Genomic DNA, 16803 nt, shown 5'->3' with positions numbered 1-16803 from the left:
CGTGTCGGGCTCTCGCCTTGGGATTTATCGGCGATTAGAGAACTAGCGTTAACACGCTCGAGAGAGCCCGCGTGAGCGGGAAAGTGAGAGAGAGAGAGAGAGAGAGAGAGAGAGAGAGAGAGAGGGGGGGAGGGGAAGGGGGAGAGAGAGAAGAGCTCGGAAAAGCAACGCTCGACGTTCACGGACTTTTGTTGCACGGTCGCTAGGTACGGATAATTAAGGATAATGGAGACGCCCGAGGGAAGACGGGAATAGATGAGGCATTTCCAGGTGATGGAATATTATGAATAGCACCTTATACCCCGGATACTGCACATGCACATACATACAATCGGCAAACTGGTTCTAAGTATCGCGTAATATCTTCTATTCCGCATCCGCTGAAAAGGATAGTGCGTTATTTGCGCGCCGTTGCGTGACACAATGATCTTTCACGAGAGACTAGTATCATATATGTGTGACGGGGAAAACCTCTTTTCCTATATGTCCACGTATGTTATCACTCTTTTAAAATGAATCAGTGAAAACATCACTGAAAACAGTGAATATACACTGATTTGCAGTTATAAGTGTCGCACTGAAAGTGCTCAGTGCTGTACTTATAATTGATATCAGTAATTATTCGCTGATTCATTTTAAGAGAGCACACTCTCTTAAAATGAATCAATGAAACATCACTGAAAACGGTGAATATACACTGATTTGCAGTTATAAGTGTCGCACTGAAAGTGCTCAGTGCTATACTTATAACTGATATCAGTGACTATTCACTGATTCACTTTAAGAGAGCACACTCTCTTAAAATGAATCAGTGAAACATCACTGAAAACGGTGAATATACACTGATTTGCAGTTATAAGTGTCGCACTGAAAGTGCTCAGTGCTATACTTATAACTGATATCAGTGACTATTCACTGATTCACTTTAAGAGAGCACACTCTCTTAAAATGAATCAGTGAAACATCACTGAAAACGGTGAATATACACTGATTTGCAGTTATAAGTGTCGCACTGAAAGTGCTCAGTGCTATACTTATAACTGATATCAGTGACTATTCACTGATTCACTTTAAGAGAGCACACTCTCTTAAAATGAATCAGTGAAACATCACTGAAAACGGTGAATATACACTGATTTGCAGTTATAAGTGTCGCACTGAAAGTGCTCAGTGCTGTACTTATAATTGATATCAGTGACTATTCACTTTAAGAGAGCACTAATTCTGTTCCACACGATTATTTACGAAAATTCGTTTTTAAGGATGAATTTGTTTAACGAGTCGCTAAAATCGTCAAAATTGAGAAAAGGCGCTGAGACTTTACGCTGCATCGACCCTTCGTTGCTCCTCACTTATTACAAGTTCATTGTTAAGACTTCATTTTCTTCACCAGCAATCTACGACCAGCCCTTGTTACTCGCGCTTTCCGCGTTTACCGCCCGCGGATAATTCGCAATGTACGAAGCCGAATTCACCGTCCGTTCGACGCCACGGACGGTCTCACGGGTGATTTCGTGCGCGGAGCTCGGCGCATTTCGCGAACTCCGCGGAAACTTCTGGCTCGTTACTTTTCACACGCAAGTCATTATCCGCATTAATCAGCCGTTTCGCTCTCGTGGCATGCGGGCGCCATTGCATTGTAAGTAAACGGACGGCAATAATTTACGTCGTCGTGGGCAATCAATGTGTGCGCGGGCGAATCCACGCAGCGCCCGAATAGATTTACTCTAATCGCTCTCTCTTTCTCTCTCTCTCTCTCTCTCTCTCTCTCTCTCTCTCTCTTTCTCTCGTACTCCTTCGCGAGAGGAAGGAAGAAGGAGGGGGAGGAGGCGGAGGGATAGATACAAATTGCGAGATGCTTCGCGAGACGCGGCGGCTTGTTACACCGAGTACTCATTACCCGTGCATTACCGACTTATTACTCATCATATACCGGGCGAGACGACGCGAGGGCCCGGTGTAATTGTGAGGGCGAGTCGAAAAACCGAAGGGACTTTTGTAACTCCTCGCGCTACAGGCCGCCGGCATTAGCGCTCTTCGCTAATAGGCCGGCTGATTGCGAGGGATCCTCTCCCGCATATTTCGACTCGTCCCGCGCGATTGTATGCGGTTTTGCAAGGCCTCTCGCACAATTCAGCGCCGCTCTGCGCGTTCGGCTGTCGTCGCGCAGCGACCGCGCGGTGCAATCTTCCGGTGCAAGCGTTCGCGATTAAATCGCGTCGACCTTGGCGCTAATGTCCGAAACTTTTTTGTCGAACTGCCACGGGAAGTCGCGCGCCCACATCCGGCTCGTCCGGGCGCGAATCGCCGGCGTCTCCCCGCTTTGCACGCCGCGCACAATGCTCGCGTTTGCGGAATTCATTACATAACGTGGGGCCGCGAATGGTTAATCGATGCCTACTGGTCCTGCAATAGTCGTCCCCTGACGTGGTGCGGACGTCGTTATGACGTAATTGTTGGCTCGATTTTCGCGGAAACGCTTTCTCGATGGGAGGTGTTGATCATTCGGCGCGATTCATACTGACACGAATGCCGCTACGGATCTTGTTTTTTGCTAAACTTCTTTCGCTCTATGAGTCAGCTACGCACTTCTAAAAACCATGGCGCTTATTGCACATGAACATTACAGCGCAATAACACGGAATGACAATAATAATGATACTTTTCTTATATATGTGATATTATGTCATTATGTATCAGTACGGATAATTATACTGTCGACATCCGAGAGATAATTTTTTATAGAGATTTCCGTTTTAAATAATTTTATTATATAAAAGAATTAGAACTATTGAAAGAGTAAAATGGGAAAACGATTATTAAAATGATTATTATTAAAACAATCATTAAACAATTATTAACGATTATTTATTAAGGGATTATTATTAACTTGTTTTGTCGTATTTAGTAAAAAAAAATAATCACGTATACATAAAAAATTTTCTGTAAACTTTTCGCACTTTTTTCCAAATTTCTAAATTCATAGTAAAGATAGAACTGTTGTGTTTGAAGATAAATCTTTTGTATTAGATAAATATTTACGCTTGGGATGTCAGTTTGAAATTTTGTATAATCTTTATCACATAGTGAGTAAATCAGTTTAGCGCATACAATCATTGTGTAAAATTATGTGCACTGAAAAAAATTTTTGTTAGATAAATCAGTTTCTAGTGTAATATGAACTATTTACAAATTCTGTTTAAGTTAATAAAAAATCTCAATAATAATTTAGACTGATAATTTTAATCAGAATTTTTGAATCGTTTATATTTTACTAGAAATTTGTTTGTATAATTAAGCATTTTTTTCTCTGTATAACCAATACGACGTAAAGTTTGAAAAAAAGCCAGTGTTTTGTTGGTAGATTTTTAAGTAATTATATATATGAAAGAATAATCCAACCCATATAGAGTACGTTTCGAAAAAAATGAAGATGAAAATTTGATACATGATTTAAAAAATATAAATAGCACGGAAGTTCTCTCTTTCTTTCTGTCTCTTTTTCTTTCTTTCTTTCTCTTCGCAATTGTTCGAAAAGTCAAGCATGGTAAATTTTCTTCTCTTTATCGATAGATCTAACCTTTAAAAATATGATTAAAATACGTAAGCTAGTAAAAATGTCGCAACTAATAGAAAATAAAAACTGTTTTTTAATTAACTTTAGGCATCTATAAGATCTTTCTTCTTTTATATAGAAAGATATATGGACCATACCATTGCATAGAAAAAATGAAAAAAATCACAATTTTGTGGGCTGAATCAATTCTTGCATAATTATGACATTATTTTTCGTTACGCCAGGAAATGTACGATTTCTCGCACGTGTCGCGCGCGACCCTGGTGACCTCGTCTCGGGAAGCGTCCCGGATGGGAAAGGGAAGTGGCACCCATATCCGGCAAAACTGCTTTCATCGTCGTCCACAATGCAGCCGAAAGCGTGCCTCCCCGTAATCCATTGTGTCGTCGTCCTCGTTTCGCGAAACCCGCTCTTTCCTGCAACACGATGACGACGACGACGATGACGGCTCCGCGACCGTTGCGACCGTCTCTCTTTCTCCCTCTCTCTTTGCATTGCGATAAATTTTTTGCTCGTATCGAAGCGAACACTGTGTCGGCACTTTTGTTCTAACTCGCAACGACAATACGCCGTTGTTGGATTATGTAACCATGAGGTATTGGCTTGCAGATATGCAAATCGTTCTGTGCAAACGCGACAAAAATGAGGGCGAGGACGCGTCTCGAAGATACGTTTCTCCACGACGCGAACTCCTTTAAATCTTGCGCGCCTAATGGCTTGCGCGTGTCACGTGAGAAAAGGAAATCTACGAGCGCTTTATGAAGTAGCCGCGAGTGGATTCGTGAGAATCTAAGTGGGAGCAATTTTAAATAAAGAAATTATATATTTCCGTGGAAATATTAGGGGAGATAATTGAAATATAATTGACAGATTTATATAGAAAATTGAGTTTTTTATTTTATGATCATTTTGAGATTTCTCAAACATAGATTAAAATTTAAAAAAATAATATTTTGTCATCTAGTTAATATACAGAGTATTTGACAATTATTGACGTAACCGTTGTGGATTCAAACTGAACACAAAATTCCTCTACCATTTCGCAAATAATCACGTAAAATTTTGAGTCATTGATTAAAGATGATTGGTGAATGATCACAGTAGATAAGCCGATAACGATGTCTGTCGTATGTGTGTGTATATATGTATGTATGTGTATGCACTTGTATATTAGCTCAAGCTGAACAAAGAAGTCATTTTGCAAGTAATCACGTAGATTTTGAGTTATTAATTGAAGAAGATTGGTGCATTATCGCGCGCGATTATCCGCCAATCTTCTTTAATTATTAACTCAAAATCTACGTGGAAATTTGCAAAATGTACTTATGTTTATTTGTATTAACGTTTATGTGAAGATAATACTTGTCAGGTTAGGGGACTTTCTTTCGTGAGAGCAGACGGCCCCGTAAATCTTCCCCGCTGAATTTTGATTTATCCTCGTCAATCTGATAAGTCCTGAGGTTAACTCACGTCACGATTAATTTTTCTCACGGCTGCCATTCGTCAAGTTTCTACGGACCCGAGAATGATATACGGGCCGCCTCTCACGCTTTCTTCCTCTTTCTCCCGCCACCGTGCTTAACAAATAGGCTGCGATACGCGATAAAACCGGCTGTTTATCTAGTCGCGCTTGGCAACAATACCCTTTTCAGCTTAAAGAGATGAATTCTGTTCTATCGTAATCTAGCCGGTAGCCGGTTTTATCAGCGGAACTGGAGGCAGCTGACGCGACCGTCGAAGAAAGTTTGGTCTCGCTGTAATGCTGGTCAATAAGTAATTTGTCACATGGAATTTCTGATAGATTTTTCTAAGTTAATCAATCTGAAGTCAATCTCTTTTGATTCTATTTAACCTACCCGTGCCGAAATTTTGATCCTACTTTCAACCTCACTATTCCATTCAAAACCTATGTTAATATTCTAAAGCCTATAATATTTATTTTGAACCTATTTTGAAGTCAGTAATACCTATTTTGAACCAATTTTGATGTTAAAGAAGATAAAAAAGGAAGTTTCAGGCATCATCAGAGTCAAAGTAGAAGTAAATTGTATCATTAGAATGAAACCTACTCTGCCAACTCTTACTGCGTTGTAGAATTCGAGGTTTAACATAGGATCAAAATTTCGACTCGTGATATTTTCTTTCTATGTTGAAAATTTAAATATTCGTATTTAAAGGCCAAAGCAATAAGAATCTTCAGAGTACATAATCTAAGTATTGATACTTTTACTCATTACATCGGGATACAAAGAGCGAAGCTTCGTTTTGTAATCCGTCGTTCTGTAATCCGCAAATTACTTCCGGAAGACACGATGTGTACTCGCGACCAAGACGAGCGGGTGAACATATCTAGTCGGTGCACGTGAGCGAAGAAGTTATAACAATTACGCACTTGACATTCAGCCCGATCATTACGCAGAGAACATCGGCGAAGTGTTTATTGGACACGGAAAATTGCGATTACGATTATCGCGCAACGGTTTTCTCATCGGCCGTCGCTTAATCGCTCGGAAACGCGATGAGATCACGCCCGATTTAATCGGCGAGGCATGCAACTCGTCACACATTTTCCCGGGAAAACGATCCGGTATTTCGAGCCAAGCCCGTGTCAGGATTTGCATCGTCGACGCGCCTCGTCGATTTCCCTCGTCTTTCATTTCTCACAAGGCAATAACGATCACGTAGTTCTTGAAAAAGAAAGAAGAAAAAATAAAGCAAACAAAGACGTTTTCGAATGTGTGTAATGGCTCTCTGTAGAAACCCAACTTCAAGTGAAGAGAACACGAACCAAGGCTGATTGTTTGGTGCGACTGCTAAATTGAATAATTTACGGCGACGATCTCGTTGTTTGAAACCAGGATTACAAGTAATTAATTATATTTTTACTTAATTATCGTGTTTTATTGACGACTTAAATATGAGCCAGTACAATTAATTGACAATTGATTTCAAAAATTCAATCGAAGACCGTTCAATTGATATTAGTGAAGGGAAAGATCGTTCAATTGATAATTGAACTTGGAAAATTTAATTAAAGGCCGTTTAATCGACGATTGATATGAGCAATTAATTCAATCGAAGATTGTTCGGTGGAGATTTATATAATCCAATGCCCCCTCAACGCAGGTTCTACTTAGAGTTTTTCAATTACCTCAGTAGAAATCGAAACTTGTCGGTGTCATGAGATAGTGAATTTGTATCTAACAGCTAATAACGTAACGCTTACTTCTCCTAATAGTTAGGTAAATAAGTTGTAGTATTGGAGGATGAACTTAAAAAATTTAAAAAGATATTAAAGTATCTTTTTAAGATAGTGCAAAATAACACAAAAAGATGCTTAATTTGAATATTTAATTTTTAAATTTTACAGTTTGAAATTTAAGTTCATCTTTTAGCTACAAGCATATCATTTAAGAAACTTTTTGGTTTTTTTATATCAAATCACTGTCTTTCTCGCTCCTTTACAGCAATATTTTATTCGGCCACATGCTGCATATTTGTTTCTAAATTTTTTTTAGATTTTTTAGAAAGATTTTTCTAAATAACAAAAATAGTAATATAAAGTTTAATAGTCACTTAATTAATATATAATGTTTCAAAACATTCGGTTGATCTATTTTTGCAAAATAAATTCCCAAAAATACGCTTTTTCCAGAACGTTAAGCTAACAATTAATTATGCAAAAAAATACAGATATTTCGCGGAATTGAACCCTATTCCGGCACTTTGGAGCCATTTTCGACTCCGACTGATTTTCAATCTTATATTGCCCATAAACTAATGGAATGAGGACGTCGTTTTACGCACCAACAAACGTTATGGTTCATGGGAATATGAGGCTTAAACACTGTTAAGCTATTTCAATTGTTATATAATAAAGAAACGAAGTTGTTAACGATTGAAGAAACGAAAATTGGTCTGGCGCCTTAATACCATATTAATATTAAATTAAAGGATTGTCTGAACATGGCAGATAAATTATAGATTAGATTCACCGCGCACGTTTGAAGAAAAAGGGCTGGAGGTTAATTCGCGTTTTTCCCGATTTGCTTCGAACCAATTGCAAACTCCTTTCGCGAATCATTCAATTGGGCAGTCGCACCGCACAAGCGCGCTTAGGCTATCCGACAGACAGGCCGTATTATCTTCACTTATTCCCTTGAGAAAGGAGTTTTCTGCTCAGCGCGGCGTGTAAAAATTCGCTACACGCGCGTTCCCGCTCGAGTCGTTAAGTCCTGCTCATCGCGGAGCCGGTTCCAACGGCTTCACGAACTGTTCCGCCGCGAAGCGCGATCGAGGTTGCAATAATTCAACTCGCCCGGTCAGGAGAGACCCGCGGCCGTCGCGCAGCGCTCTTTCGATTATCGTGCGCACAGTGGCGCAATAATAATCCACCGTCTCTCGACGGCGTTCCTGCGTCTCTCGAAGCGGCAATTAATGATCCAGAAACAATTCAATCGGATTCAATGCTCGGCTCGCATGCCACTATCGCGGCCGATCATCGGCGGGAGCCCGGCTCTCTCGTGGGAGCGAGGGATCACACGGGATGAAAATTATTAATAACAATGACCCCATTAGCGCGCTAACGGCGAATCGGCGGAGATTCGCATTTCGCGCGCGCTATCGTCTGCTGCGCGTCGTGAGAAAGATGCGGACTTGTCTGTCAGAATTGTGAGCGCGCACGCACTCTAAGAAATCTTGCGCATACACTAAGAAAAGATTTACTAAATTTCAAAAAACTTTTGTTTGGATAGTACTGTGAAGATATTTGTTTAAATTAAGTAATTATTTTCTAAAAATAAAGAAACAAATCTATATTTGAAACATCTTTATTTAATTTTAGGAAATAATTACTTAATTTAAACAAATATTTTCACAGTACTATCCAAACGTTTTTTGAAATTAGTAAATTTTTTTCTCAGTGTAGATGTTAAAATTTCCTCGTGTCACCAATTTTTCGTCGTCTCTTTCACGTAAAATTAACACATGCAATATTAACTGATATATTAATTTCTCCGTGACGTTTTAACATGTCATGTTAATGTCAGCTTCGTGACTTAACAATTTTTCTATGTCATTTAGGAATGAAACTTGTTTTGACTTGTCTTGACACGATTATTTAAAAAAATTGAATTTTTAAAGTACATGAAGTCGGTGTTCCCTATTATTGTGTGCGTGTGTGAGAGAGAAAGAGAGGGATATTTTATCGTGTCGAAATATTCGCCGATAGGCGTTTATCTTCGTGTTTACCTCCCGGTCTCGGTAATGAGCTGGAAAATTGTGGACGCGCACACACGCGTTGCTCCGAGTATTACGAAGGCGGACAGTTGCGATGCGATTTGTATTCGTTGCGGTAACAGAATCGCGCGGCGATCTAAGGCGTAGGATAGGAATTCATCCTTTCGCCGAGCCGCTTGTGAAAATCGAACGGTGTGTGCGCGCATGCAAAAGGAGACCCGTTCATTCGCGGCGCAATTTTTTCGGCCGCGGGACTACGCGGAACCGTTAAAGCAGCAAGCGAATCAACCAATCACAGTCGACGATTCTCTTTACGGTTCAAGGATCAACAATTGTGATTGGTCAATTCGCTCACATCTTACTGTTTACGTTTTTCTGTGTGTCATAATTGTCCGTCAATAGACTCGAAATCTCGGAGATTTCTCCTCTCGGCTAACAGCAAAACGTTGGAATCAATCGAAACTTATCTTAATCGGTCCAGCATTGTAGATCTGATAAAGAGTAACTGAGCTTAAAAGCTCACAAGAGTAATTGAGCTTCAGAACCTTATAGAAGCGAAAAATCTGGGGAGTTGTAAATTAATAGGAATATGAATTTTTTGTTATGTATATATATATATTAACAATATACTATTAGTTTAACAAACAAAATTGATTTTATAAATGTTAATATTATTTCAATTAAGCTGAAAACAAATAAGGTACTTACATAAAATTTTTCTTACACATATATATATATACACATATATAATAGAATGTCTGTCTGTATGTTCCCTATTAACATCTAAAATCTATGATTGATCTGGACTAAATTTTGCATAATTACTCTTTGAGACTTTGCAGAAAATACAGAAAAATACATGAAACTCGGACACCTCACCTCTTCTCTCTTCAGGAGGAAGTTGAAGAGGATTTCATCCGCTTGATACTTTGTGATAATTAATAAGTTTAGACGTTCTAGATTTAAGAAGTCCGAGCAAACGTCGGGTAGTTTGAACAAATATCTAATGCAAAAAACCGAAATATAACGAAAAATCATGTTTAATTTATATCCTCATTTTACACTTTAACATCTCTTAATCTAGCACTCGACCGTTTCAATTTCGTTTCTTCAATCGTTAACAACTTCGTTTCTTTATTATATAACAGAGAATTGAAATAGCTTAACGGTGCTTAAGCCTCATATTTCCATGAACCATAACGTTTGTTGGTGCGTAAAACGACGTCTTCATTCCACTAGTTTACGGGCATTATAAGATTGAAAATCAGTCGGAGTCGAAAATGGCTCCAGAGTGCCGGAATAGAGTCCAATTCCGCGAAATACCTGTATTCTTTTGCATAATTAATTGTTAACTCAACTAGATGATATTTCATAAGTCATTGACTTTAAATTTAATTTGGTTAAGAGAAATTAACTTACCGAACTCTGAAATATGTAGATAAGTAAATCACACGCGCGAACGCCCAGAAATGTGTCCGAAATGTTTTCGGGGTGGATCGGAAAAGCTCTCATTGAAATGGTCTCATGCCGAGAGTTCATCAAAGTCGTTCCTCGCCCATTATTGAGGTCCACGTAACTGCTTTTCTTCGCGAGGTTAAGAGACCAAGCTGATCTGCAGGCGCGCAGATATCGACGATACGCTTGGGTATCCTTACGTGGCGTTGATTAATGATCAACGACGTGCAGTCGCGATTTCTTTGTGCGCGCGCGCGCGCGTGTGAGAGAGAGAGGGAGAGAGAGAATGAGAGAGGATGCAACGCCGTTTCGATTAACCAATCAAGAGTATTGCGTATGCCCCGCTGGCGATGATGCACTTGCCACGGGACATTGTAATAAATCACGCGACGCGGCACCGGCGGCGTGGTCCGGGCGTTTGCAAAGCACCGCCATTAACGTTCGCCATTTATTTTCGGGGCGCAGCGCGAGCGAGCATGCGCGAAGAGTAAACGAATTTTGCGGATTAATCAAGGCGAAAAACTGGCGTTGAAGTCGGAGCTCTGTAATTTTCTCGACGGCTCGAACTTTATTTGGGGGACCAGCCACGTTGTTGGCTCTTGAGTTACTGCAGAGCATTCCCTGTTGCCCGTGTTCCCGGCGAAACCGCTCGTAAAAATAACGTAGGCAGGATATTATGCCCGGCTGTCGCGTTAATTGACAATGTCACGCGATCGGACTTTTCTCTCGTGCATACGCAATTGTCTTCTTCCCCCTTTTACGACATTCCACCTCCGTCATTGCGACTCTCGGAGGCACACGCGGCTGCAACCTGTATGTCGAGGATTCTTTCGAGCAGCATCTAGCATCACGTTGTGATTAGCGATACGTCTTGGTAATGAAACCTAGTCTTAATCACTGACACATTTATAATATATTTATACTTATTGACATACAATTCATCTTCTTAACCAGGTTAATTTACAATAAATTATTGATTGTTAGAGCACACACAAAAGAGGAGCAATATCATAAATTTGTTTAATCGATTGCAAGTGTTACTTTATGGATATATATTTTTATTTTAATGCATTTTGCAAGAATTTTTAGCTTGCATTTTCTCGCTTCTGACGTCATTAAAAAGAGATAGACATTGCGAGAAGCCGGGAGCCTTAAAACATGATTCATTTTTCAGTTCAATTACTGCAACTGGCATTATTTAATACGTCTCATTAGAATCATAATTGACATTTATTGATTATTTTATTTCTCATCATTTCTCGATAACCATTGATAAACCAAGGTTCTATATAAGCGTTAGTTCTCTTTGCAATTTCATTAATTACTTATTAATAAAAATGCAAAGCTGCTTTCTTATTAGTTTAGTTATCGGGACATTTACTTTACGCGAAATTGCCGCTAAATCAATTTCCCGCGAGGGTGATTAACAGTGGCAATTTCTTTTTTAAACAGCGACGATTCGTGACGCCGTATTTCGTAACCGATCAATAACCCATTAAACCGGCTTTCACGTGCTCTTTTTTGAAATGGCTTCTCTCGTACGGAATCTGGTAATCTTCATGATTACTCCTCCTCCTTCTCTCTCTCTCTCTCTCTCTCTCTCTCTCTCTCTCTTTCTGTTTCGCGTGATGATTTTTCACCGGCGTGATAGCCGGCGAATTACCTAACCGGGGTGTATCGTCCCGGTCTCAAGGTTGGGGTCTAATTGCGAAGCTGCTCGTCTTCCGAGAAACGAATTATTATGGTGATGCGCCTCTCGTCGGGTACACGTGAGCACGCGCGGCCTGCAATGTGTCCTCGATCGTGCAGAAGCTTTGCGCTTCGCCGGGATTGCTCTGGGTGGTCACGTTTCGCGCGAAGGCATACTTCCTCCTGCCCAGGCTAATTCCTCGCCCGGCTTTTCGTCCTCTCGAGGAGATACAATCTCGAGAGATGCACGGCTCCGTCCTAAATAACTCCTCTGAATTAGATTAACCTGACACTTTGCGCTTAAGGATGTTATTAGCCATGTTAGAAATGAACGTTTTGAAAAGGATTAATTAATCATACTGCATCTAAAAGTGACACCAAAACAGTTTGACTCAGAATCCTTGCTTCTGGATCAAAAGTTATTTTACTTTCAATTGTCATATGGTGATGTCAAATAACGTATTAATTAACCTATTAAGGCCCAAGAGAAAACTGCTAAGGATAGGCTTTCAAAAACCATCTAAATTAGGGCAAAACGTAAAAATTTGTTAAAAAGTGAAAAAAAAATTTGTGTTGGATTTCAAAATTCAAGATGGCGGACCAATATGTCGGCTTGAAAATTTGAAATTTTGACCTATTTGAGTGAAAATCCGTATAGGGGGTTATTTTGGGTTCGCTGTGTATAAATATACACTTATTTTTTCAAAATTTTTCAAAACGTATTTTCATTGAAATAAATCAAAATTATAAATTTTTGGCTGCCATATTGATTTTTAAAGTAAAAAACCATTTTTCTTCTATAGTCTGCTAAAGTATGATGTTTTGCCCCAAAACAAACACCTTCGAAAGGTAGCTTATAATTTGGTTGGATTTTTCGCTAAATAACAAAACTATGTCAAATTTTCGCATTTTTTGGCGGCCATATTTGATCCGCCATTACGAATTTTGAAAAATGTGTACGGGGTTCAAAATTACAAAAATTATGTTGTGATTTATATTAAAATGTTTTTCCGTGTACGCGACTTGTCGTCCACGCTATCATATTATGAGCTAAATTTTATTTGACAAATATATGCCTCATAAAATTAGAAAAGTATTTCACACTTATGTGAAACATGGAAAGCTTGAAAGGAATTTATTAAAAACTTAATATATTTTCCATATAAGTAACTTCTCGCGTATAATATATTTTTATTTGCTCATTAATTCTATTTTCGTGCTTCTTTCTTTTTCTTTCTATTCACGTAATATCACAGAACGTGTAATTTTTCTAACCGAGTCTTGCGAGACGTAATAATTATATAGCTATTGCGAAAAGCTATATATCGAGAAACGCGCTGGCAGTAAGAAGACTCGTGGAAAAAAACCGCCGTCTCGCTTTGACGGTTTATCTTCGTAGCTCTTCGGCATTGACCAATATTTCCTTCGGCGCGACGTTCAATTTATATTCAGCCCATCGACGCCGGCCCGCGCTAATCTCGCATCGGACATTTTTAAACGCCTTGGAATCGCGGTCCAGTATAAGGCGGGAGTCGCTGGCACGCGAAGACGTTATCCCAAGGTCCGCTAATTATCCTGGTTCCGAACAATAGCCGCGAGCGGCGAGACGCGAGGCGCGGAGAAGGACAAAGACTTTGTTGAGGGTTAGGCCAACAATGAAGTCGATCATCCTAGTTTAGATGAGGCTGGAGATCGGCATCTTCGTACGAAGCATCGACCTCCAAATAATCGATAGTCCGAGATATCGATTTTGTACAATCACTTCTTTATTGGAAAAACTAAGAATAATCAATTAATATCTATTTTTCTCATGAGAGAGCTAGAGAGAGAGAGAGAGAGAAAGAAAAAGAAAGATATCAAATGCTCATAAAATAATATCTCACCAAGTGTTATTATTAACCTAATAAATTACTCAATACCCAACAGTATGGAAAATATATTTACTTTTCGATAAGTTAATTTTTTTAAAAACTAGGTAAAACTATTTTTAAAGGTAAAACTTTTTTTTAGTAGGTGAACTTTTTTTTAAAACAAGGTAAAACTTAAGTTTAAAATTGAAAAAAAGATGGCCTATAAAATTAATTTACTTAAAGTTACGTATATAAAAATTAACTTTATCAAGTTAAAATGAAATCAACATATTAATGTAAAAGTAAATTATGCAAAACGCGATACATATGTTTCTTGGGCAATTCATTTTTTAATCATAAGTTAATTATATGTGAAATAATGAAAATGATTTCTTATGAGAAAATATACACAAAAATAGAATATTAGCGCTTAAGTAGACTAAAAAATGCTGCTGACATTATTTTTTATTTTTTTTATTTAATTTGTAAGCAACTCGAAATAATATTAATATTGATTAAGGAAAAATTAAAGGAGAGATTATTCGCGCGGAACTTGTATGAAAAAATTAATAAGTAAATGCATTTTAAAAAATAATTAGTTAAAAGTTGATTTATTCAAAATTAAATAAGTTAGTAAGCAAGTTATTTAAAAATTAAGTAAATAAGCAAAAAGTAAGTTAAAAATCAATAACCTTTTAAGTTTGAACTTATTAATCCGGATCTGTTTATATTATCCTCCTATGGTTTAAAATATTCGCACCAACAATCGTGACTGGCTCTCACTATATTTTTCTCTCCGATTCTTACATCACCGGCTGTCTTTCTCTCACTAAGTAATATTTACTTGAATGCAGTTGTATGTACTTTTCTGCACGGCATTCACTACGCGGGCTGTACAATGTATTAAAGGGCAGTGTTGTTGCGCCGAGACGCTCTAACATTCGAATAATCATCATGCAAATCTCCGATCTCGCGCGACGCTTGAGTAAGCTCCGTCAAAAGCGAGAACGATGTTTCGATTGGATTAAGGTCGCGCTGCGCTTTCTGCCTTTCGCGATGCTCTCTGAATGCGGGCCGACTTGGGGCTACTTGTTTTTTGCGTGTAACTTTCGAGTGGAGCATGCCGGAGCTGTCGAGACACGAGGGTGGGACTGCATCTTTCTTCGGAGGAAGATGCAACTGCGGACGTTTCACGCTCGACGTCGTGCTCGATGTCGTGCCGAAAGGTTGACAAAGTCTATCTACGGAGCGCATCTCACGCAGGGGACTCCCTTCTCAATTCGGTGTCAGGTGTCTCTCCCTCGCCTCCTTCTCTCTCAAATATAGGGAGTCGCTTCTCATCGGGGATTAAATTCACCCGAAATAAACATTCGGACCGGCGGCGCGTAACAACATTCCCCCTGCCTCCCTCCCCGATCGATCTCAGATAACGTCTCGTCGGGGTAACGCGGCCTGACTCTGATTTGCGACGCGAGTGCATGAATTTGCGGGGAACCGACGCTAAACGTGAGATTAGAATCGCATAGCCACTGGTGCTTGGCTTGTATTATTTCGAATGTAACGTACGATAGCTGTTCTTTCGCGAATAGACATCTTATTGCCTCCAGGGGGAAGGTCAGAATACATCCAAAATACATCCAGAGGAGAGTGCAGCGGAAATTAAATTAATGGGAACGAAACAATAAGCTGTAGGGACGAACAGTAATCCTTTTTATTACTAGTAGACGAGTAAAATTTTTGGAAACTCTTTAAAAAAGATTACACTTCATGAATGGTTTTCATTGTGATATGTGTTGCCCAGAGTGGAAATCCTCTGAGTCATCTGTACTTTGAATCACGTGGGGATTACATATAGTTTCTGAAATATATCGTTTTAGTATTTTATAAATTATATTTAATTACACATGCTCAGTTCTTTATTGTAGCTATTATTTGAAATTTGACAAAATAGCGGTATTTCGAAGTTACAAGTCATTTCTCCTATCTTTTTTTTTTATTCAGTGTTCAGAGAAAAGATAGTAATTTTGAAAGTTTTACAAAGGATTTAGGTTTATATTCCAGCAAATTTAATATAATTTTTAAAATTTTCTTGTTTTATTTGTTTCAAATTATTACACGAGTTGTAATGTTGCACGCATTAGTTAGAGAACGATATCGTACTCATAACAAAGAGAATTTCAGTTTCTTCTAAAATAATCTTTTTATACTTAAAGCAATAGAAAATAGTATGTGGTTCGAACCCTACATGAATATATTTATACAATATCTCTTTGAAAATATAATTCTCGTAAAAATCTCGTATTTCTCAGCTAAACTACTTAACTTTCCCTTAAAGTGACGTTTGAAGTAAAGTAAAATCTGCGAGGTTTATATTTTTGTATATAATTAACCAAATGCTTTCCTCTGGATTTTGGTGTCAGTTCTCAAAGGTCATAGCTGCACTAAACTCGAGAGAAACACCATAACCACTTTCCCCATAATGCTCATAATCGTTCAAGCGTTGATGCCTTACGTACCAATCCCCGACATTTACGCGTGCGTTCCCAGCTGTCTCGTGCTCCGAATAATTACGGACTCTCGCGCGCACGGCGGTTAACGCGTTACCACGACCGCATAATTAAGCGGATCTCCGAGCTAGAAACGCACGTTTAAGCGGATGTATGCAGGAGAAGGGGAGGGAGAGAGAGAGAGAGGGATCAAGTGCTCACAAAATAATACCAAGTGTCGTTATCAATCTAATAAATTACTCAATAAAATATCCAACAGTATTGGCATTTATATTTAGGGCTGGATAACTTAATTCTTTTAAAACTAAGATAAACTTAAAGTTGAGAAAGATGATCTCTACAAAGTTACATGTACAAAAACTAACTTTATCAAAAAGTTAAGTTAAAATGAAATTAACATTTTAAAGTTAAAAATTAATTAGATGAACAAGCGAGGGGGAGAGAGAGAGAGAGAGAGAGAGAGAGAGAGAGAGAGAGAGAGAGAGAG

The sequence above is a fragment of the Odontomachus brunneus genome, unplaced genomic scaffold, assembly GCF_010583005.1.
Source record: "Odontomachus brunneus isolate Ranch 3 - 2012 unplaced genomic scaffold, Obru_v1 Obru_scaffold_254, whole genome shotgun sequence".
NCBI lineage: Eukaryota > Metazoa > Arthropoda > Insecta > Hymenoptera > Formicidae > Odontomachus > Odontomachus brunneus.
This window is presented reverse-complemented; position numbering follows the sequence as displayed.